The sequence below is a fragment of the Moschus berezovskii genome, chromosome 24 (assembly GCF_049115385.1).
Source record: "Moschus berezovskii isolate FMDL1 chromosome 24, NW_MosBer_1.0, whole genome shotgun sequence".
NCBI classification, from domain to species: domain Eukaryota; kingdom Metazoa; phylum Chordata; class Mammalia; order Artiodactyla; family Moschidae; genus Moschus; species Moschus berezovskii.
Genome location: NC_142483.1, coordinates 39,830,105 through 39,852,772, shown reverse-complemented (window position 1 = coordinate 39,852,772; position 22,668 = coordinate 39,830,105). Strand labels below are relative to the sequence as shown.

The 22,668-nt window shown below is 40.8% G+C and overlaps 1 long non-coding RNA gene across 3 annotated transcripts in view; it reads left to right on the top strand.

Annotated features, from left to right (window-relative positions):
* LOC129548040 (uncharacterized) overlaps window positions 1–22,668 on the top strand; it is a 147,360-nt gene that overhangs the window by 18,960 nt on the left and 105,732 nt on the right. The gene's annotated exons all lie outside the window — the stretch shown is intronic.

The window sequence follows — 22,668 nt, the reverse complement described above, 5'->3', positions numbered from 1 at the left end:
AGAAAATGGGGAAGAAGTTTGTAGAATGTACACATTTTCTTGAACAAACAATTTGTTCTCAGGCTCTCTGCCCCACCCAGATTTAGTCATTAGCTCTAAGATCAAACGGGGCTTTACATTGAGAAGGAAATTGAAGAAAGTGTACAAATGGAAAACAGCAAAAGATCTAAGCAGAACATCTGGCTCAGATGAGAGACTGAAAAGAAGGCAGGTACCTTTGTCGGACTCATATGTGCATTCATTCACTTGTTCATTCATTCATTCCATTTATGAGTGCCAGGCATTGTCCTAGTCCTTAGATAATCCTTTGTTGACTTTCGCTTCATCTCTGCTGTTTTCAAGAATGAAAGAAACAGAGCAACCAGTGACTTCTGGTGTGTGGAACAGACCAGTTCCACTTGGACTTCCTCTCCCTGGACCAGCTCAAAGGGGCAGCCTGGCTCTGCTCAGAACACCGGCTGGGTTCTGGTGCCCTTGGCCAGACCTCCATAGAAGTCTCTGCCTCCAGGGAAGGGCTGGGGAAAGAGTCCACAACCCCTAAGCTGAGCCGGAATGGCTGTAAAATGTGTCAAAGAAGGTGTAGAAATGTTTATGTCATTTTCAAAATGATGATGATGATCCCTAACTAGATACTGCAGATAGAGGATAGGCAGAGAACATTTCTCTAATTGTGTTTATGGCAGAGTTCTTTCAGTGGTTGTATCAGGCATCTTTCTGATTAGGGCTTGGGTGATGCAGTAAGGTACCTAGGATGTGAAACTGAAGGAGGAGCTCACTCTCAGGTTGTGGAAGCGCTTTTGTGTAGGTGGGGGCTTGCTTCTTTCTTTTTTAAAATTTATTTATTTTTTTATTGGAGGATAATTGCTTTACAATATTGTGTTGGTTTCTACCATATATCCACATGAGTCAGCCATTCTGTATACATATGTCTCTTTCCTCTTGAACCTCCCTCCCTCTTTCTTTCTTTTTAAATTGAAGTATAGTTGATTTACCATGTCATACCAATCTCTGCTGTACAGCAAAGTGACTCATACACATCTATACTGTACAGGGAGGCCTGGCGTGCTGTGATTCATGGGGTCACAAAGAGTAAGACACAACTGAGCAACAGAACTGAACTGAACTGACATTCTTTCTTTTAAATATTCTTTCCTATTATGGTTTATCCCAGGATATTGGATTTAGTTCCCTGTGCTATACAGTAGGATCCTGTTGTTGATCCATTCTTAATATAATAGTTTTCATCTGCCAACCCCCAATTCCCAGTCCATCTCTCTCCCTCCTCCTCCCTCTTGGCAACTACAAAACTGTTCTTGATACTGTGAGTCTGTATCTGTTTTCTAGATAGGTTCTTTTGTGCCATATTTTACATTTTACATGTAAGTGACATCATATGATACTTGTATTTGTTTTTCTGACCTACTTGACTTAGTATGATAATCTCTGATTGCATCTATATTGCTGCAAATGTCATTATTTCATTCTTTTTTGTGGCTGAGTAATATTCCAGTGTATATGTGTATCACATCTTCTTTATTCACTTATCTGTTGAGAATATTTAGGTTGTCTCCATGTCTTGGCATTGTGAATAGTGCTGCTATGAACATAGGGGAACATATGAACATAGTAATTCTTTTCGAATTACTGTTTTGTCCAGGTATATACCCAGGAGTGGGATTACTGAATCATATAGTAGTTCTAGTTTTAGTTTTCTAAGGAACTTGCATATTGTTTCCCACTGGGGATGCACCAACTTACGTTCCAGGTGAGGGCTTTTTTAAATGTCGTGCCTGGGTATCTCACTCACTCACCCTAGTTCCAGCCCTGCAGTTAATTCTTTTTTTTTTTTTAATCTCTCCTCACTCTGCTGTCAATGAAATTTGGAAAATATTGCTGATCATATACCATATATTATTCAACATCCCATCTGCATCTTTTGGTTTATACACAGTGCACAGTTGTCTGTTACGGGCTCTGATTATTCCTGTAGAAAAGAAATCCTATAATCCTATTTAGCCCTGCATTTCCCAAAAGTATTTGACTGTGGAATTATTTTTTCTTTTTAGAGAAAAACTTATTAGCATCTCATGGGACATTTAGGCAAGTTGGTTAAAAACTACCTCAGAATGGTTGCATATGGAATATGCTCATTATTTTGAAAACTTTTATTTTGCTGAATAATAGCTGTGTTCTATTCTGAGTTCGGGTTAATTTGCAAGTTGCATGAAACCCTCGAGCCTCTGAATAAGGAAAGGATTAGAATGTTTATTCATGCCTTCCAACCCCCAGATTAACAGTTTATTGATTCAGCCAACACGATTAGGTACCTACTATGTGCTAGGAATACCAAAGTGAGTGAAGTGGTGTTCCTTATGCCTGGAGGCTAAGGAGAAGTGACTTACACAACTACAGTCCAAGTACATTCTCTGTAAAAGTGCAACACAAATAAGGAAAACCGCTCATATTTGTTATCCTTTTATGATTTTCCTCAAGACCAAATGAACTGCTTGTTAAGGAAAAGAGCTATTTATGATATTTTTCAGTCTTTCCTATAATATCTAGCAGGGACTATGTACATAAGGAGTATTCAATATGTATGTATAATAAATAATAGTTGAGGAAAAATCTTGCAACTTAACTTGGTATGTTGTTTGTTGTTAGATTATAATATCTATTAAGGATCACTTTCCCTGGAGGAAGGCATGACAACCCATTCCGGTATTCTTGCCTGGAGAATGTCATGGATAAAGGAGCCTGGCAGGCTACAGTCCATAGGGTCGCAAAGAGTTGGACACAACTGAAGCAACTTAATACACACAAGGATCACTTACAACCATACTTCTTTATAATCTCGAAAGGTTGTACTAACCCTCCTAAGCTTCATTTCTTCATCTATCAAATAAGGGTAATAGTACTAATTTCAGGGGGTTCTTGAGAGGATTAAATGAGAATTACAAAAAAACAGCTCTTATGTTCCCTGGCATGTAATGATTGGTCAATAAACTACAGCTATTAATGACTACAAATACACTGTGATTTTTATCCAGAAAGTTACCATAAATGGCACACTCTGATTTGGCAAAAAGCTCACTTAGAGCTTTATACAGTCACATCACCGTTGTCCCCTTGCTGAGGACATATTTTTGAAAGGTCATGAAGACATGTAGGTCAAGAGCCCCAAGTAAGGCTGTACACACACCCACCACACACACACTCCTCCTATCCCCCACCTACCCACCTCCACTGAAAGGCGCCAGCGGCAGCTCCCTAAGTGGCCTGATTTCTCCAGTCTCTAGTGTGAACTTGTTGTGAGATAGTCAGGCTGAGTCCTTCCTCCAAAGACATTGCTTTGAGACACAAAACAGACAAGATAACTAGAAGAGAAACCCCATGAGCACCTACCAGCAAGACCCTGTGGCACCTTCCTTCCATTTAGCTTTAGATTTCTCAGGGGACGCTACAGTGTTCACTTTGGACACCTCACTGATTACTGCTGCAACAGAAAATTAGCTGAATTGCCTTTGTCCCTACTTATCTAGTTGCTCCCCGAGAAAAAGCTCTGAGCCATTTTCACCTGGATGTCCCTGTCTCCCCTGCCCGCCCCCCCTGCAGTGTTTTCTACATGGGAATAGGGATTCTAATTACTTGGGTGACTTGTTAAGCACAGAGTCTCTTCAAAATCTCTAGGCATGGGACCCACCAAACTATGCTGATAAGCCTTTTTGGGGGATTTTAGGCAATCAGGGTGGTGTTTGGAATGCACCATCCCATAGCACTGTGCTCCATGTCTGCTCATGGTTAGTCTTCCATGTTTATTGAATGAGCAAATGACCTTTGGTAAAGTAGTGCAAGTGTCAGTCTCTCCGTCGTGCCTGACTCTTTGTGACCCCATGGACTATAGCCCGCCAGGCTCCTCTGTCCATGGAGTTGTCAAGACAAGAATACTGGAGTGGGTTGTCATTTCCTTCTCCAGGGGATTTTCCCAACCCAGGGATCAAACTTGAATCTCCTGTGTCTTCTGCATTGGCAGGCGGATTCTTTACCATTTGAGCCACCAGGAAAGCCCTATGAGAGGGTAGGGACTCAGCAAATAAGAAGGCATTTTTCAGAAAAGTGTGTGTGTACATGCACCCACAGGCTTATGTGCCATGTGATCTACACACTGGTCCCCAATCTCTTTGGCACAGGGACCAGTTTCATGGAAGACAATTTTTCCATGGACTGGAGTGGAGGCAAGATGGTTTCAGGATGATTCAAGTGCGTTACATTTATTGTGCATTTTATTTCTCTTATTGTTATATCAGCCCCACTTCAGATAATAAAATATGAGATCCTGGAGTTTGGGGACACCTTATCTACGAAGTAGAGCTCAATCTGGGGCATAAGATGCTGCCTGTATAGTAATCTCCCCTTATCCTTAGGGGATATATCTGATGACTCCCAATGGATAGCTGAAAACTGCACATATATTGGTACCAAACCCTATATAAATGTTTTTTTCCCTAGACATGCATACCTGTGACAAGGTTTAATTTATAAATTGGGCACAGTAAGTAGCTGATAACAATAACTAAAAACAAAACAGAAAATTATAACAGTATGCTGTAATAAACACGATGTGAAGGCGGTTTCTTTCTCTCTCTCAGTATCTTGTTAGAAAAATTTAAAGCCTTTTCCATCTTAACTAAACAGTTAGCACACACTGTGGCTGTAACTTTTACAGTTTGAGGTTTGACAGCCACACTAAGCACAAATTTCTTTTTCCTTCTTCACAGTTTCACCCATGGATGTCATTCTAAGTGTAGATCTTAGCAACATCAGCAGATGATTTCTGTTCTTTTCCTTATTAAGGGGGGAACTTCCACCTTTTTACTTAAAGGAAGAACTTTGTGGCTTCTCTCTGGCTTTATCTGAATTACCAACATCATTAGTCCTGTGCTTTGCAGCCATTATTAAGTAAGATAAGGGTCAATTGAACATGAGTACTATCAACAGTAGATTTGATAACCAACATGCCTACTCAGTGGCTGATGGGTGAGATAACCTGGACAAAGAGATGGTTCACATTCTGGGAGAGACATCACGAGATGGTACAAGGTGGCGTGAGATTTCATCATACTACCAAGAACAGCATGTGATTGAAAACTTACAAATTGCTTTTTTTTTTTTTCTGGAATTTTCCACTTAATATTTTCGGGTCACAGTTGACTGGGGGTAACTAAGGTGGTGGAAGGCCAGATGACTATAATTCAAGACCATGTGATGCAGAGCCACAGGTCCGTGAGGGAACTGTAATCACAGAGCTTTAGTGACTTGAAGGACCCCAAAGCAAAGCTATTTCCAAATTGCCAGCAGCTTATCCTATAGATGGTAAAGAATCTGCCAGTAATACAGAAGACCCTGGTTTGATCCCTGGGGCAGGAAGATCCTCTGGAGAAGGAAATGGCAACCCACTCCAGTATTCTTGCCTGGGAAATCTCAAGGATGGAGAAGCCTAGTGGGCTACAGTCAATGGAGTCACAAAGAGTCAGACACAGCTGAGCAACTAACACATTGTCCTAACAGCACAGCTACTTAGTGTCATAGTCTGGATTTCTTTTTTAAAATTTTTATTGTTACTGGCTACAGACAACTCCAGATTTATAATATGTCCAAAAGAACCCAGAGTAAGATGAGCATCCATTAATAAAAAATCAGGATAAGAGCCGGTGGACCCAGTTTAGATCACATACCCTTCCTTGGGCTAGGCTGGGCCCACAGGGCTGTTGTCCTGATGTTGGGGTCTGGATTGGCCAATCCTGGATTGTTTATTCATCCTTTGCCCAGAGAACAAGGGCCTGTGATTGGCATCTGCAACAGAAGCATGTAGTTTGGGAATTGGCAGTTCCTCAAAGGGATGGTAGCTACTACCAGGAAAACTGGAAGGGATGCCATAGAGATGAAACTCATGTCCACTCCCAGCCATGACCTTGACCTTGACCACTTCTAATGAACTGAGGCATCCAAACAGCCCCAAAGGGATGCATCCTATCCCCTTGACCAAGCTCCTTAAAGCCTTGCCCCCCCATTGAAGGACCTTTCACCTTGAAGTGACCTTGAAGATAGTTTTTGTTTTCTGGGTGTCTAGAGTCACACCTCAAAGCAAGCATGGTCAGCTTAAACATCTTTTGGAAGTCTCCTGTTTAAAATGAAAAGAATTTTGTGAATTGTATCTAATCCATTTAAAAATAGTGTGTAAAAATAATGTTTTTTCCCAAATTTTTGTTTTGAACCTACAGGAAAGTTGAAAAAAAAGTACAGTCAACACTCATTGTCTTTCAGATTTAATGTTAACAATTTGCCACATCCATTTTACTTCTCTTTCTTCACAGATATGTATGGAAAGATATACATTAAAAAAAAAAAAAAACCTAGGTATTTCCTTCCCCTCCACCCCACACCCAAACCAGTTAAGAGTTAGTTGCAAGTATGATGACAATTCATCCCCAAATACTTAAGGTTGTACCTCCAAAGAACAAAAAATTTTGCCTACATAACCACAATTTAATTATTATAGTCAAGAAATTTGACACTGATGCAATGATATTACCTAACATATAGCCCATACTCAGATTTCCCCAAGGATCTCAAAACCACTGTTCTTTAAAGCATTTGTGTTTTTCCTCCCCTGCTCTGGGATCCAATGAACGATGACACATTGCATTTGGTTGTCTTATTTCTTTAGTCTCCTCTTTTTGTCCTTCATGCCACTGATATTTTTGGAGCCCAAGCTCCAGTTGCCAAACGTCCCTTAATTTGGAACTCTCTAATTCTTTCCTTATGATGAGATTCAACATTTTTGGATGGAATTCTATGTACTTTTCAGTGCATCCCCTCAGAGACAAATGATATGAGTGTGCGCAATTATGGGCAGTGTTTACTTTCATCACTTGGTTAATATGGTGCTGCTGAGTCCACCATTATAACTGTCCATTTCCCTTGTGTAATTAATAAGGAATTCATATGAGTTCGTGTGAATGTCCTGGCTTCCAGCAGCGTTCTACACCATGGTGACTTTTGCCCAAATCAGTTATTCCCCAAGTGATTATAAAGTGGTTATTTTCTATTTCCATCATTTGTTCTTATATATATTTATTTGGTTGTGCTGGGTCTTGGTTGTAGCATGCAGGGTCTTCTAGGTGTAGCATACAAACCCATTAGTTGCAGCCTGTGGGATCTAGTTCCCTGACCAGGGATCTAACACAGGCCCCTTGCATTGGCAGTGTGGAATCTTAGCCATCAGACCACCAGGAAGTCCGTCTTCTTACATTTTGACTTGATATTATTCTCTCTTTTAAAAAACCTTTCCCTCTAACCAAGATTAGTTGTTGCTTTTTTTTAATTTTTAGTAAAAATAGGGACTTGTGGATTTTTAAAAATGTCTTATAATCCTTTCTTGAATTTATGCATTTTGATGCTTTTATTATCTAAAATTGGCCAGTGAAAGTTCCTTCACACCACCTCCTCTGTCCTTTTGAGACAGTAACATTGGTTTTTTTTTTAATTAATTAATTTTTAATTTTAATTGGAGGCTAATTACTTTACAATATTGTATGGGCTTTGCCATACATTGACATGAATCTGCCCCGAGATGGGGAACACATGAACATTGGTTTTTGAGAGTATTCTTACTGTCTGGCAGAAGATGTTCCAGACTAACATTGTACTTCTCTGCCTCACCCTGGAATCAGCCACTTCTCCTAACGAGTGCTGATTCTTTTTCAAAAAGGATGGTATTTAGAAACCAAGGTATAGATGGTGGGTGTACTGATTACTTGTGGAAGGACACTGTTCCCGTGCTGTCAAAGCCAGGGAATGTATGTCTGTGTGTACATACACGTGTGTCTACACATTTGTTGTTGTTCAGTCACTAAGTCACATCTGACTTTTTGTGACCCCATGGACTACAGCCCACCAGGTTTCTGTCCTTCACTATCTCCTGGGGTTTTTCAAGTTCATGTCCATTGAGTCAGTGATGCTAACAGTCTCACCCTCTGCCACCCACTTCTCCTTTGCCTTCAGTCTTTCCCAGCATCAGGGTCTTTTCCAGTGAGTTGGTGCTTCACCTCAAGTGGCCAAAGTTTTGGAGCTTCAGCTTCAATGTCAGTCCTTCTGATGAATATTCAGGGTTGATTTTCTTTAGGTTTGACTGATTTGATCTCCTTGCAATCCAAAGGACTCTCGAGTCTTATCCAACACCAAAATTCAAAAGTATCAATTCACATTAAATATGACCACTGGGAAAACCATAACTTTAACTATACATATGGACCTTTGTCAGCGAAGTGATGTCTTTGCTTTTTAATACACTGTCTAGGTTTATCCTAGCTTTCCTTACAAGGAGCAAGTGTCTTTTAATTTCATGGCTACAGTCACAGTGATTTTGGAGCCCAAGAAAATAAAATCTGTCACTGCTGCCACTTTTTCCCTTTCTATTTGCCATGAAGTGATGGGACCAGATGCCATGATCTTAGTTTTTAAATGCTGAGTTTTAAGCAAGCTTTTTCACTCTCCTTTTTCATCCTCATCAATAGGCGCTTTAGTTCCTCTTCACTTTTTGCCATTAGAGTGGTATCACTTGCAGATCTGAGGTTGTTGATATTTCTCCTGGCAGTCTTGATTCCAGCTTGTGATTCATCCAGCTCAGCAGTTTGCATGATGTACTCTGCATGTAAGTTAAATAAATAGGGTGACAATATACAGACTTATACTCCTTTCCCAATTTTGAACCAGTCCATTGTTTCATGTAAGGTTCTAACTTGCTTCTTGACCCACATACAGGTTTCTCAAGAGACAGGTAAAATGGTCTTGTACTCCCTTCTCTTTAAGAATTTTCCACAGTTTGTTGTGATCTACACAATCAAAGGCTTTAGCATAATCAATAAAGCAGAAGTAGGTGTTTTTCAGGAATTCCCTTACTTTCTTCATGATCCAAAGAATGTTTGCAATTTTATATCTGGTTCCTCTGCCTTTCCTTATAAACCCAGTTTGAATATCTGGAACTTCTTCATTCACATACTGCTGAAGCCTATCTTGAAGGATTTCGAGCATAACCCTGCTAGCATATGAAATGAGGGCAATTGTATGGTAGTTTGAGCATTCTTTGGCATTGCCCTTCTTTGGGATTGGAATGAAAATTGACCTTTTCCAGTCCTGTGGCCACTGCTGAGTTTTCCAGATTTGCTGGCATATTAAGTGAAGCATTTTAACAGCATCATCTTTTAGGATTTGAAATAGCTCAACTGGAATTCCATCACCTCCACTAGTGTTTGCAGTAATGCTTCCTAAGGCCCAGTTGACTTCATATTCCAGCATATCTGGTTCTAGGTGAGTGACCATACCACTGTGATTACTTGGGTCATTAAAGCCTCTTTTGGTATAGTTCTTCTGTGTATCCTTGCCACTTCTTAGTCTCTTCTGCTTCTGTTAGGTCCTTACCATTTCTGTCTTTTATTGTGCCCATCCTTGCATGAAATGTTCCCTTGATATCTTCAATTTTCTTGAAGAAATCTCTAGTTTTTCTCATTCTCTTGTTGTCCTCTATTTCTTTGCATTGTTCATTTAAGAAGGGCTTGTCTCTCCTTGCTCTTCTTTGGAACTCTGCATTCAGTTGGGTGTATCTTTGCCTTTCTCCCTTGCCTTTCACTTCTCTTCTTTCCTTGGCTGTTTGTAAGGCTTCTCAGATAACCACTTTGCCTTCTTGCATTTCTTTTTCTTTTATGGTTTTGGTCACTGCTTCCTGTACCATGTTAGGAACTTCTGTCCATAGTTCTTCAGGTACTCGGTCTATCAGATCTAATACTTTGGATCCGTTAATTACCTCTACTGTATAAACATAAGGAGTTTTATTTAGATCATTCCTGAATGACCTAGTAGTTTTCCCTACTTTCTTCAATTTCAGACTGAATTTTGCAATAAGGAGCTCATGATCTGAACCACAGTCAGTTCCCGATCTTGTTTTTGTTGACTGTTTAGAGCTTCTCCATCTTTGGTTGCAAAGAACACGTCTGATTTCTGGTGATGTCCGTGTGTAGAGTTGTCTCCTGTGTTTTTGGAGGAGGGTGTTTGCTCTGACAGTGTGTTCTCCTGGCAAACTCTCCTAGTCTTTGTCCTGCTCCGTTTTATATTCCAAAGCCAAACTTGCCCCTTACTCCAGGTACCTCTAGACTTCCCATTTTTGCATTCCAACAATCTGTGATGAAAAGGACATCTCTTTTTGGTGCTAGTTCTAGTAGAACCTATCAACTTCAGCTTCTTCAGAATCAGTGGTTGGGGCATAGACTTGTGTTATTGTGATGCTGAATCATTTGCCTTAGAAGGGAACCAAGACCAAGATTATTCTGTCCTTTTTGAGGTTGCACCCAAGTACTGCATTTTGGACTCCTGTTGACTGTGAAGGATACTCCATTTCTTCTAAAGGATTCTTTCCCACAGTAGTAGATATAATACTCATCTCCATTAAATTCATCCATTTTACTTAATTGATTCCTAAGATGTCAGTGTTCAATCTCGCCATCTCCTGCTTGACCACGTCCAATATAGCTTGAATAATGGAGCTAACATCCCAGGTTCCTATGTAATATTGTTCTTCACAGCATCAAACTTTACTTTCACCACCAGACACATTCACAACTGAGTGTCCTTTCTGCTTTGGCCCAGCCACTTCATTCTTTCTGGAGCTATTAGTAATTGCACTCTCCTCTCCCCCAGGAGCATATTGGACACCTTCTGACCTGGGGCAGGCAGGGGCAGCGGGGTGGTGGCAGCGCTCCTTTTCCTGTGTCATATCTTTTTGCATGAATATGAATACTGGAGTGGGTTGCCATTTCCTCCTCCAGTGGACCTCTTTTTGTCAGAACTCTTCCCTGTGACCTGTCTATCTTGGGTGGCCCTGCATGGCATGGCTGGTAGCTTTATTGAGTTATGCAGGCCCCTTCACCACAAAAAGGCCGTGATCCATGAAGGGGACACCTACACATACCTGAAGTCATTTCTACATCTAGTTGTATGTATTAAGAGCTATAAGTTCATACCAATAGCTCCAACTCCAATCAAATATTGCAGGATTCATTCTGATCTTCCCCCTTGCCATATTTGCAACTCTGTTCTTCAACAGTGAGAAACCATATGGAAGATAAAATTTAATTTTTCAAATGTTGTATTATATCCATAGAATAGAATCCTACTCAATAATAACTGGAAATGAACTAATGAAATGAACTAATGCTCAACATGGATTAATGGATGAATCAAAAAATGAAAAATGAAGTTGAGCAAGATGCTTAAGAGACATACACATAGTAGATATACATATTGTATGTTCCATTTATACAAAGACAAAGAACAAACAAAACTAATCTAGGGTGAGAGAGAGCAGAAAGTGGTTGCTTCTGGAGGGAGTAGGAGGACTGACTGGAAAGTAAGTCAAGGGGACTTTCTGGGGTGATGGAAATGTTCTAGATCTTGCTCTGAGTGATGGCTACAGAGGTATATTCAATTGTCAAAATTCATTAAATTGAACACTTTAGATCTGTACATTTTGTTGTGTGTAAATTGCACCTTCATAAAAAGGATGACGTAAAATATACAAAATGCTCTTGAATAAATGAAAAGACATTAAATTTCACTCATAATAAGAGAGAGAAAATTAAAATGGCACTGAGATGCCACTTTCATTTCATGTAAATGGCACAAATTCAAAAGTTTGACAAGACACACTGCTGGTGAACCTGTGAGAAAAAAGGCAATAATAATCTAAAAATAGTTATGTTTCCCTTTTGCCCCATCAGTGTCACTTCTGGGTATTTATCCTGAATATATAGTCTAATGCTAAATTTCCATATATACTTGGGTCTATTTCTGGACTTCCTATTTTTCTGCTAGTCTAATTTATGCTCCAGTACCACACAGTTTTAATTATAGAGATTTTATGGTGTGTTTTAATATCTATTGGAGTTAGTGTTCCCTCCTGCCTTTTTGAGTTTTTCTACCTATTCTTGTGAACTCTATTTTTAAAAATACATATGAAGTTTAGAATCAACTTGTCTAGCTTCAGAAAAAAATAACTTATTGGTATTTCTATTGTAATTGCATTACATTTATAACTTAGGGATAGGTGACATCTTTATGATGGATTATGCTTTCCAAGAATAAGGACTATCTTTCCATGAAGTGTACTTATACATATTTTAGGAATGCTTATATGATATTTCCTCATATGACTTACACATTTCTTGTTAATTATTACCTAAATCCAGTCCCATCACTTCATGGCAAATAGATGGGGAAACAATGGAAACAGTGGCTGACTTTATTTTGGGGGTCTCCACTGCAGATGGTGACTGCAGCCATGAAATTAAAAGATGCTTACTCCTTGGAAGGAAAGTTATGACCAACCTATATAGTATATTAAAAAGCAGACATTACTTTGCCAACAAAGGCCTGTCTAGTCAAGGCTATGGTTTTTCCAGTAGTCATGTGTGGATGTGAGAGCTGGACTGTGAAGAAAGCTGATCGCTGAAGAATTGATGCTTTTGAACTGTGGTGCTGGAGAAGACTCTTGAGAGTCCCTTGAATTGCAAGGAGATCCAACCAGTCCATCCTAAAGGAGATCAATCCTGGGTGTTCATTGGATGGACTGATGTTGAAGCTGAAACTCCAATACTTTGGCTACCTGATGTGAAGAGCTGACTCATTTGAAAAGACCCTGATGCTGGGAAAGATTGAGTGCAGGAGGAGAAGGGGCCGACAGAGGATGAGATGGTTGGATGGCATCACTGATTCAATGGACATGAGTTTAGGTAAACTCTGGGAGTTGGTGATGGACGGGGAGGCCTGGCGTGCTGTGGTTCATAGGATTGCAAAGAGCTGGACATGACTGAGCGACTGAACTGAACTGAATACCTAAATATTTTATCTTTGTTGTTGTGGCTGTTGTAAATGGCTTTTTGTTTTTATTGTGCCTTTTAAACAGTCATTGTTTGTGTATATGAGCCTATTGATTTCTGTAAGTTAATTTTATATCCTGCTATATTATTGAATTATTTTATTGTTTAAATTAGTTTTATTGTTGAATCAGTTGGCTTTTTCAGGTATATCATTATATCAGCTGCAAGTATAGTTTTACTTCTTGTTTTCCAGTTCTTATGACTCAAATTGATTCCTCTTGTCTGATTGCATTGGCTGATACCCCCAACAAGGTGTTCAATATGTAGTAGTAGAGACAGTGGGCATCCTTGCCATATACTTCACTTTAGCTGGAATGTCTTTATTGTTTCCCAATTAAATGAAAAGCTGGCTTTTGGACTTAAGTATTTTTTACTGTGTTAAGTTTAATGGGTTATGTGCCTCATTGCTTAAGTACAGTATGTTGGAAATTGCATTTTCAAGGGTGGGTGTCAGAAGGCCTAGAGATTCTCAGGGTAATGGGAAGGAAGTAATTTTTCAAACTGTCTTTTTAAAATTTATTTTTGGCTGCAATAGATCTTCATTGCTCCATACAGGCTTTCTGTAATTGTATGGATTGGGAGCTACTTTCCGTTGAAGTACTTGGGCTCCTCATTGAGGTGGCTTTTCTTGTTGTGGAGCACAGGCTCTAGGCACATGGGCTGCAGTAGTTGTAGCATGTAGGCTCAATAGTCGTAGCTTGTGAGCTTTAGATCACTGACTCAGTAGTTGTGGTGCATGGGTTTAGTCACTGTGTGGCATGTGGAATCTTCCTAGCTTGGAGATCAAACCCATGTCTCTTGCATTAGTAGGCAAATGCTTAACCACTGGACCACCAGAGAAGCCCCTGTGAAGCTGACTTAATAAGTCATACTTTCAATTGATATATGAAAGAAAAACTCTTGAATTGATGCTGGAAAAGATGGCTTCATAAGTCACCGTCTTTTCCTTTGATGAGGGTCTCTGGACAGAATGTGGAAGGGAGCACCATTTTAATAAAGAAAACTCTGAGAGTTGTGTGGTTGTCTGTTACATGTGGTAGCCTCCAGTGAACCATGCCTCCAGAGTTACACCTGGAAGTGTTGTCAACATCTTCTTTTTCTTTTTAATTGATTTTGCTGTGCTGGGTCTTAATAGCGGCATGTGAGATCTTCCATCTCTGTACAGAATCTTTAATTGTGACATGTGAGATCTTTTTAGTTGCAGCATGCTGACTCTTAGTTGCAGCATGTGGTATTTAGTTCCCTGACCAGGGATTGAACCTGGGCCTCCTGCATTGGGAGTGCAGAGTCTTAGTCACTGGACTACCAGGGAAGTCCCTTTTCTCTGAACTTTTAGTAAACTCTTTTGAAATTCTTCTGATGTGTCTTAGCCACATGTGACTGAAACTTCTCTCTCCAAGGTCCATGCATTCTTTGTTACTAATTCCACTAGATGTCTTTTAGTCTTCATCTCATTTGGCCCTTGGGCAACATTGGACACTCTTGACCACTTCATTTTTGAAAATTTTTCTCCTTTTTATTCATTTAAATCATAATCTCCAAATTTTCTTTTGTCTTTTAGAAAGCTTTTTTATCAATTTCTTTAGGAGTTATCTGATCTTCTGCCTATCATTTAATGTTCAAATTCCTTAGGATTCTCCCTAGATTTCATTTGACATTTAATTAATATATATTGAGCTTACTATATGCCCGTCACTGTTCTAAGTACTTGGGATACATTAGCAAACAAAGCAAATAAAACTTCCTTCTCTTAGAGAAAATTTTAAGTGTCCACATAATAAAACAAATCATTATAAAACTAGATGTTAATAAGTGCTTTAGAAAAGAAAATAAGCTGAGCAGGAGGGTAGGGAGTATGGGGAAGGGGTGGTGGGAATTTAAAGGAAGAATAGATCAGTGTAGGCCTTTCTGAGATATTTGAGCAAAGCCTTAAAAAAAAGGTAGAGAAACTGACATGTGGGTACCTAGCAAAGAATCTCTCACAAAGCCCCAAAGGCAAGGAGCCAGCCTGGGGTGTTTGAGGACAGGAGAATGCCCCCCCGTGGTGGTTTGCAGTGAACCCTGGGATATGAGGTCAGAGAAACAACGGGCCCCACATCCTGCAGTCCTCGTAAGCCATTGCCATGACTTGGTCTTTTCTCAGGGAGATGGGTGTAGTCTCTGGGGAGTTTTGAGGAAAAGAATTGGTCATCAAAAGGACCACTCCAGCTATTGAACTGAGAAAGAATGGAGGTGGCAGGAATGGCAGCAGACTCTGAGAGAGAGGCTGACCAAAGAGTGCTGGTCGAAACCGAGAGGAGCAACTCTCTCTTCTCACTCGAGACACTCCCCTGGACAATGTGAGGTGCTCCTACTGCTATGGTTCTAATGATCATTCATGGGCTGATACTCTCAAGTCTAATTTTTCCAGCCCAAATCTATCTCTTCTCAGTCTCACATAGCCAAAGATCTACTGGTCATCTCCTCTTTCAGTGTGTTGAGGGTGCCTCAGGCTGCCCTTTATCGTCTAAAATGTTCCTCTTCTCCTGCACTCCATGTATTTCACTACTGAAGTCATGAGGCCACACCTCTTATTAAAGGCTCTGTCTTTAAAAGGCCACTGCTAACTTGTGTTAATGGACAATCTGTGCTGGCTCTTAAAATGCTTTGGGTTCCATAAACACATCGTTATGGTTTTGTTGATCAGATTCTCTACCTATAATGCTGGCTTGAAGGATTGAACGAACATAGCATAGGTGGGTTTTAACTGGGACAGGATGATGGGGTGATACTTTAGAAGACAGGTCAGGACAGGGTGTCATAGAGGTCAGGTGTTGAATACTCAAAGGACAGAGGATCAGAATTAGAGTAGATTCTTTATATTTTGCAGTTTGTACCAACAGGGGCTTTGACATTGGATAGATAATTCTGACTTTGTCACTTTTGTTACAAATAGTAAACTTACCATGTAGCCAGTACACAAGAGTTAAGGCTCCATAGATATTACAGAATTTTAAAATGTGAATTCAGTCTTCTTACCATCTCTCTCAGGAATTTTTTTTGTCCATTCCCTATTATAATTTTAGAATTTAGCATTCATTCTTTTGACTTTAAGCAAAACAGTTAATTTTGCTCTGGAAAATATTTAGTTAGAAGGGTGTAAGATTCCCTTGTCTGTGATCTTTTTCAAAAATATATAATTTGTGTGTAAAGGAACTTAAGAAATATCTCCATCTTTTTTTTTTTTTTTGTCTCTTATAATTGGTTTTTGAAAGTGATCATTGAAGGACTCCCCTCATGGTCCAGTGACTAAGACTCCACACTCCCAATGCAGGGGGCTCAGGTTTGATCCCTGGTCAGGGAACTAGATCCCACATGCTGCAACTAAGCAACCAAATGAATAAAATAAGAAACATTTTAAAAAACAAAAACAAACAAAAAAAAAAGTGATCATTGATGTGAGGGAAACAAGTCTTCCCAGATTATTTTTTTCCATATCACACTTCCATGTGGGAAAGAGTCTTGTAAAAATCATTAGTATGAAACTAGGCCAATGAGGGCTATTATTTTTTATTAGAAAACCAACTGCAAAATGAATGTTTAAATGCAAGCTTAATGTAGTTAAAATTGCAATTAAGTCTCATTCCTTGACACTTGAGAGAGCTCTATTTATTTATTATATTCAATAAATATTTTTCAAAGGCTTGCTCTGTACCAGGCAGTATACCTGTGTTTAGGCGTAGAGGGTAAACAAAGCAGAGAAGGAGCTCGCCACCTTGGAGCTTACTTCTACTGGGGGAGGCAGGCAGTAAAACAGTAAAAGAGAATTACTGCTTGTAGTAGCTCTGGGAAGGAAATAAACAGAGCATGGAGGAGGGAGACACAGACAGACTTGGGGAGGCTACTTAAGGAGGGTTTCTCTGAGAAGAAGGGTTTCCCTGGTGTCTGAGCAGTAAGGAACCTGCCTGCCAAGCAGGGGACATGGGTTCATTCCCTGGGTCGGGGAGATCCCCTGGAGAAGGGAATGGCTACCCGCTTCAGTATTCTTGCCTGGGAAACCTCATGGGCAGAGGAGCCTGGCAGTCTATAGTCCATGGGGTCACAAAGAGTCAGACTTGACTGAGCAACTAAACAGCAACAACTCTGAGAAGATAAATTTGAGTTGAGGCTTGCAGGATGAGATTCGGTCCAGCAGGAGAACTGGGAAAGGCCTCTTAGCTCAAGGTTTAAGAAAGAGAAAGGAGGTCAAAGTGACAAAGAGTAGCAGAGGCACAAGACAGGTGGAAGAGGGGTGACAGCTAGATTGTGCAGTGTGTTATAAGCCTCGGTAAGAAATTTGAATTTTATTCTGAGTGATGGGAGGACAATGAGTAGTTTATGCACAGGAATGATGTGACCCAATGCTTTTCTTAGCTTTTTTAAATAACGGTGGTACAATATATGTAACATAAAAGTTAACTTGTAGCTGTTAAAAAAATAATACTTTTACTTACTTATTTATCTTTGGCTGTGCTGAGTCTTCATGCTGCGTGGGCTTTTTTCTAGTTGCAGTGAGCAGCGGCTATTCTCTAGTTGTGATGCGCGGGCCTCTCATTACCTTGGCTTCTCTTGCTGTGAACCACGGGTCGTAGGGCGTGCAGGCTTCAGTAGCTGTAGCACGTGGGCTCAGTCGTCGTGGCTCCCGGGCTCTAGAGCACAGGCTCAATAGTTGTGGTGCCTGGGCTTAGTTGCTCTAAGGCATGTGGGATCTTCCTGGGTCAGGGATCGGACCCGTGTCTCCTATGTTGGTGGGTGGATTCTTTATCACTGAGCCACCAAGGGAGCCCCATTGTATCCATCGTTAACTGTACAAGTCAGCAGCATTAAGTATTTAAGTGTATTTGTGATGTTGTGCAACCATCACACTTATCCATTTCCAAAGCTTTTGCATCATCCCAGAAAAAGCTCTGTATCCGGTAAATAGTTACTACAGGCTGTGTTATATGGGAATCATTTTCTGTTCCTTTAGCTTTTGCATACCCATTATGAGTTTTCTTAGAAAGTCTGCCTAAAGAGGTCTTTCCACCCAGAGAAAGCTACCATATGATTCTAGCAGTTCTGTCCCTAAACCTTATCCTCACATGTGTAAGTTGGAGAGGAGCTCACTGAAGAACAGCCTTGTGAATTTGGTTCGGGTCGAGTAGAGATAGCAGTTGGGTTTTACACCAGATCCGAGCAAATGATCTTTCTCATCTCACAACTCAGTCATACCTCTCTGGAAAATAGAAATTTTTTCCAAAAAGTCAAGCATAAAACTACTCTGTGACCGGCAATTCTATTCCTAGGTCTCTACCCAAGAGAAATGGAAGCATGTGTCCACACATAGAATCCCACCCTAGTGTTCAGAGAACCTGTACTCTTAGTAGTCCCAAACTAAAAATGACCTAATTGTCCATCAACAGATGAATGGATAGGCACAATGTGGCAGGTACATGGAATGGAATACTTTACAGCTCCAAAAAGGAACAAACTGCTAATTTCAGAAACATGATGCTAAGTGAAAGAAGCCACATACAAGCAGGCATATATTGTATGTACATGAAATAGTCAGAAAAGGCAAATTTACAGACAGAAACTAGGTGAGTTGTCTGAAGTTAAGACTAAGAACAGTGATCACTTGCAAGAGAGATCTCCTTGGGGGAGATAAAACTAAATTTAAACTGATTTACGATAATTGTACCACTTGGTAAAGTTACTGAAGTGAAAGTGAAGTGAAAGTCACTCAGTCTCCGACTCTTTGCGACCCCATGGATTACACAGTCCATGGAATTCTCCAGGCCAGAATACTGGAGTGGGTAGCCTTTCCCTTCTCCAGGGGATCTTCCCAACACAGGAATTGAGCCAGGGTCTCCTGCATTGCAGGCAGATTCTTTACCAACTGAGCTATGAGGGAAGCCCAAGTCATTGAATTATACACTTGATACAAATGAATTTTATACTGTGTGAAACACGTGATCAGCAGCTTGGATAGAGGCTGATACTTAATGCTCACTGGAAGATAGAAGTTTTAGGTAGATCAATATTAAAACCTTTTAATGGAGCAGAATGAGAAGGAAAATCTGTTCTAATATTGCTGATATGTCTTGCTTAATATGTGACAATTACATTTTGAAAGGCTCTCAGTCCCTCTATTTTAAAGGGAATTAAAGTCTCTAAAGTCGTTTTTTAAAAAACCATAATTACCTAAGTTTTTCCTAGTAACTGTGCAATTCATATTTCCTTTAGCTTTTCCTTCTAGGACTTAAGATGTGAAATAATTTCTCTTCCCTTAAATGTTATGTCTGTCCCCACATAAACTGGTTATCTCAGAGTACTGCTGAATATTTCACTTTTGGTGGCATAAAGTGTTTGACGAACTTAGTTTTTAAACTCTCCGAGAAGTTTAAAAGTTTCTGATTCATATGATGAGCACAAAATCTCCTTAAGACAACTTGGCTGCTGCTGCTGCTGCTGCTAAGTCACTTCAGTCGTGTCTGACTCTGTGTGACCCCACTGACGGCAGTCCACCAGGCTCCCCCGTCCCTGGGATTCTCCAGGCTAGTGTTTGCTAAAATCCTTCGGTTGGTAATTTTTGAAAAAGTATCTTCAAATTAATTTTAGTTTATAGGGTATGGTTAGCAAAGTAATAACTATGTTACAAAAGTCCTTTTGAAAAGTAACACTTCAGGAAAACCTAAGAATTAAGACCCTGAGTAGTTCTAACTACCTCTATTTTCCCTCTTATCTATACCCTGGGGACAGTATTTACCTTAAAAACAGCAACATATTATATAAAAGCACCTCAGTTCAGTTCAGTTCAGCTCAGTCGTGTCCAACTCTCCGCGACCCCATGAATCACAGCACGCCAGGCCTCCCTGTCCATCACCAACTCCCAGAGTTCACTCAAACTCATGTCACCTAGTGACAGCCTACTAGGAAGCTCTCCATAGGTGTTTTCTTTATTCTCATGGAAAATGCCTATTGGTAGCAGTTTGAAAGTGTTGATTTCTCTCTTTCTCTTTTCTTTTTCTCTCTTTTCTTTTATTTCTCTCACTCTTTTTTGTTTTTTTGGTAAGGATTTTATGTTGTACCTTGACAAATGTTGAGATAATATATTTTTTGTTACCACTGCTAAGTGGCTCAGTCATGTCTGACTCTTTTGTGACTCCTTGGACTACAGTTGGCCAGGCTCCTCTGTCCAAGGATTCTCCAGGCAAGAACACCGGAGTGGGTTGCCATTTGCTCCTCCAGGTGATCTTCTCAATCCAGAAATCAAACCTGAGTTTCCTGCATTGGCAGGTGGAGTCTTTACCACTGAGCCACCAAGGAAGCCCCTAATATACTTACTGTTCAACAAATACTTTTTTGGTTGTGCTAGGTCTTCATTGACGTGCAAGGGCCTTCTCTAGTTGTGGAGCGTGGGGCCTGCTTTCTAGTTACAATGTGCAGGCTTCTCACTGCAGTGGCTTCTCTATGGCAGAGCACAGGTTCATGCGCACGGGCTTTAGTAGTTGCAGCACCGGGGCTGAGAAGTTGGGGCTCACAGGCTTAGCTGCTCAGTGGCATGTGGAATCCTCCCCCACCAGGGACTGAACCCATGTCCCCTGCATTGGCAGATGGACTCTTAACCACTTAACCATGAGGGGAGTCCAACAAATACTTTTCTTGACCACGTGGTATGCAAGATCTTAGTTCTCCAACCAGGGATTAAAGCCGTGCCTGCTGTAGTAACAGCTGGGAGTCTTAAGCACTGGACCACCAGGGAAGTCCTGGGAGTGTTGATTTCTTTGGATATTTTTTCTCTTTCCATAGTCACTTCTTTTTCAGAAGCAAAAGAAAAACCATTTTATCTCTTGGTATTTGAAATAACAAAGCCATGGCCACCATCCATGTTATCATCATCAACAACAAACACCTCTAAATGCAGAGGGGTTGGTGTTCTGGTTAAAAGAGGGGAAGCTGGTTCAGCCTACCTGGGTGTGAATGCTGGCTTTGCCTTTACTGGCTCAAGTGACCTTAAACAACTCTCTTAGCTTCCCTCAGCCTTGTTCTCATTGATAAACTGAGACCCATCATGGTACCTTTGTCATAGGGCAGAGGTTAAAAGATAGAATATGTGAAAAGCAAAACGCTGTAAAAAATGGAGCCAAAATGATGACTGTTAGTAAGTGCAGGTGCTTAGACTATATGAGAGACCATCACCATTCTTAACCAATTAGCAATCTCTCCTGGCACTTGACTTCTAAATGGTATGTGACTTAATCAGTTAGGAGTCGATAGAAGTTCAAATTTCCTTACTAGTAAATGGAAACTGCTTTTGTACATTTAATGAAAGGCAGAGAAATGTGTTGTATGTCTCTTCCCTCCTATGCATTAATGAGGTCTGTCCAGTTGGCGAGTCCAAGGAAAAGGACTGAATTAGGCAGTGTTCACCTTCATGTCTTTGAACCTCTTCTTAGTAATCTTTTCTTGCTTCCCCTCTTCATCTTTCAAGTCGATGTCTAGGGTCTTCATGCTGCCCCCTGTTGTAGATTGAAAAGCAAGGCAGAGATATTTGACAGCTACCCATCAAGAGGTCTGGCTTCCCTGGTGGCTCAGACGGTAAAGAATCTGCCTGCAATGCGGGAGACCCAGGTTTGATTCCCAGGGTGGGAAAATTCTCTGGAGAAGGGAATGGCAACCCACCCCAGTATTCTTCCCTGGAGAATCCCATGGACAGAGGAGCCTGGAAAGTTACAGTCCCTGGAGTTGCAAAGAGTTGGACACAACTGAGCGACTAACGCACACACACATCAAAAGGTAGAGACCATTTGCCCACTCCTGGAGTCTGGGGTTGTCTAGGCACTTTTCCTGACAAACAGAAGGTACCAGAAGTGATTGTATGTAAGTTCAGGAGCCTCAAGTGGCTTTTCAGTTTCTGGTTTTGTTTCTTGGAATGCATACAACCACCAGACTAGGAAAAATCCCAGAGTGAAAGGCTTAGTGACACCAGTATGACCCACAAACTTGAGAGAAATACTAAACCATTGTTCTTAGCCACCAATTTAGGGTGGTTTATTACACACAGAGTGTATAAGTAATATTCTTTCAAACTCCCAAGGTGGCACCCCTATCCCACCCCACACATCACAAGCACACTCTCAAGCATCTTTCTGGCTTTTTGGGCTGAATTAGTGATGCTGCGACTTCCCTAGCAGTCCAGTGTTTAAGACTCTGCCTTCCAATGCAGGGGGTGCAGGTTTGACCCCTGGTCAGGCAACATGGTCCCACATGTCACAGGGTGCAGATGATCAGATCAGTCGCTCAGTCGTGTCCGACTCTCCGCGACCCCATGAATCACAGCACGCCAGGCCTCCCTGTCCATCACCAACTCCCGGAGTTCACTCAAACTCATGTCCACAGAGTCGGTGATGCCATCCAGCCACCTCATTCTCCGTCGTCCCCTTCTCCTCCCGCCCCCAACCTTTCCCAGCATCAGAGTCTTTTCCAGTGAGTCAACTCGTCGCGTGAGGTAGCCAAAGTATTGCAGTTTCAGCTTTAGCATCAGTCCCTCCAATGAACATCCAGGATTGATCTCCTTTAGAATGGACTGGTTGGATCTCCTTGCAGTATAAGGGACTCTCAAGAGTCTTCTCCAACACCACAGTTCAAAAGCATCGATTCTTCGGCGATCAGCCTTCTTCAC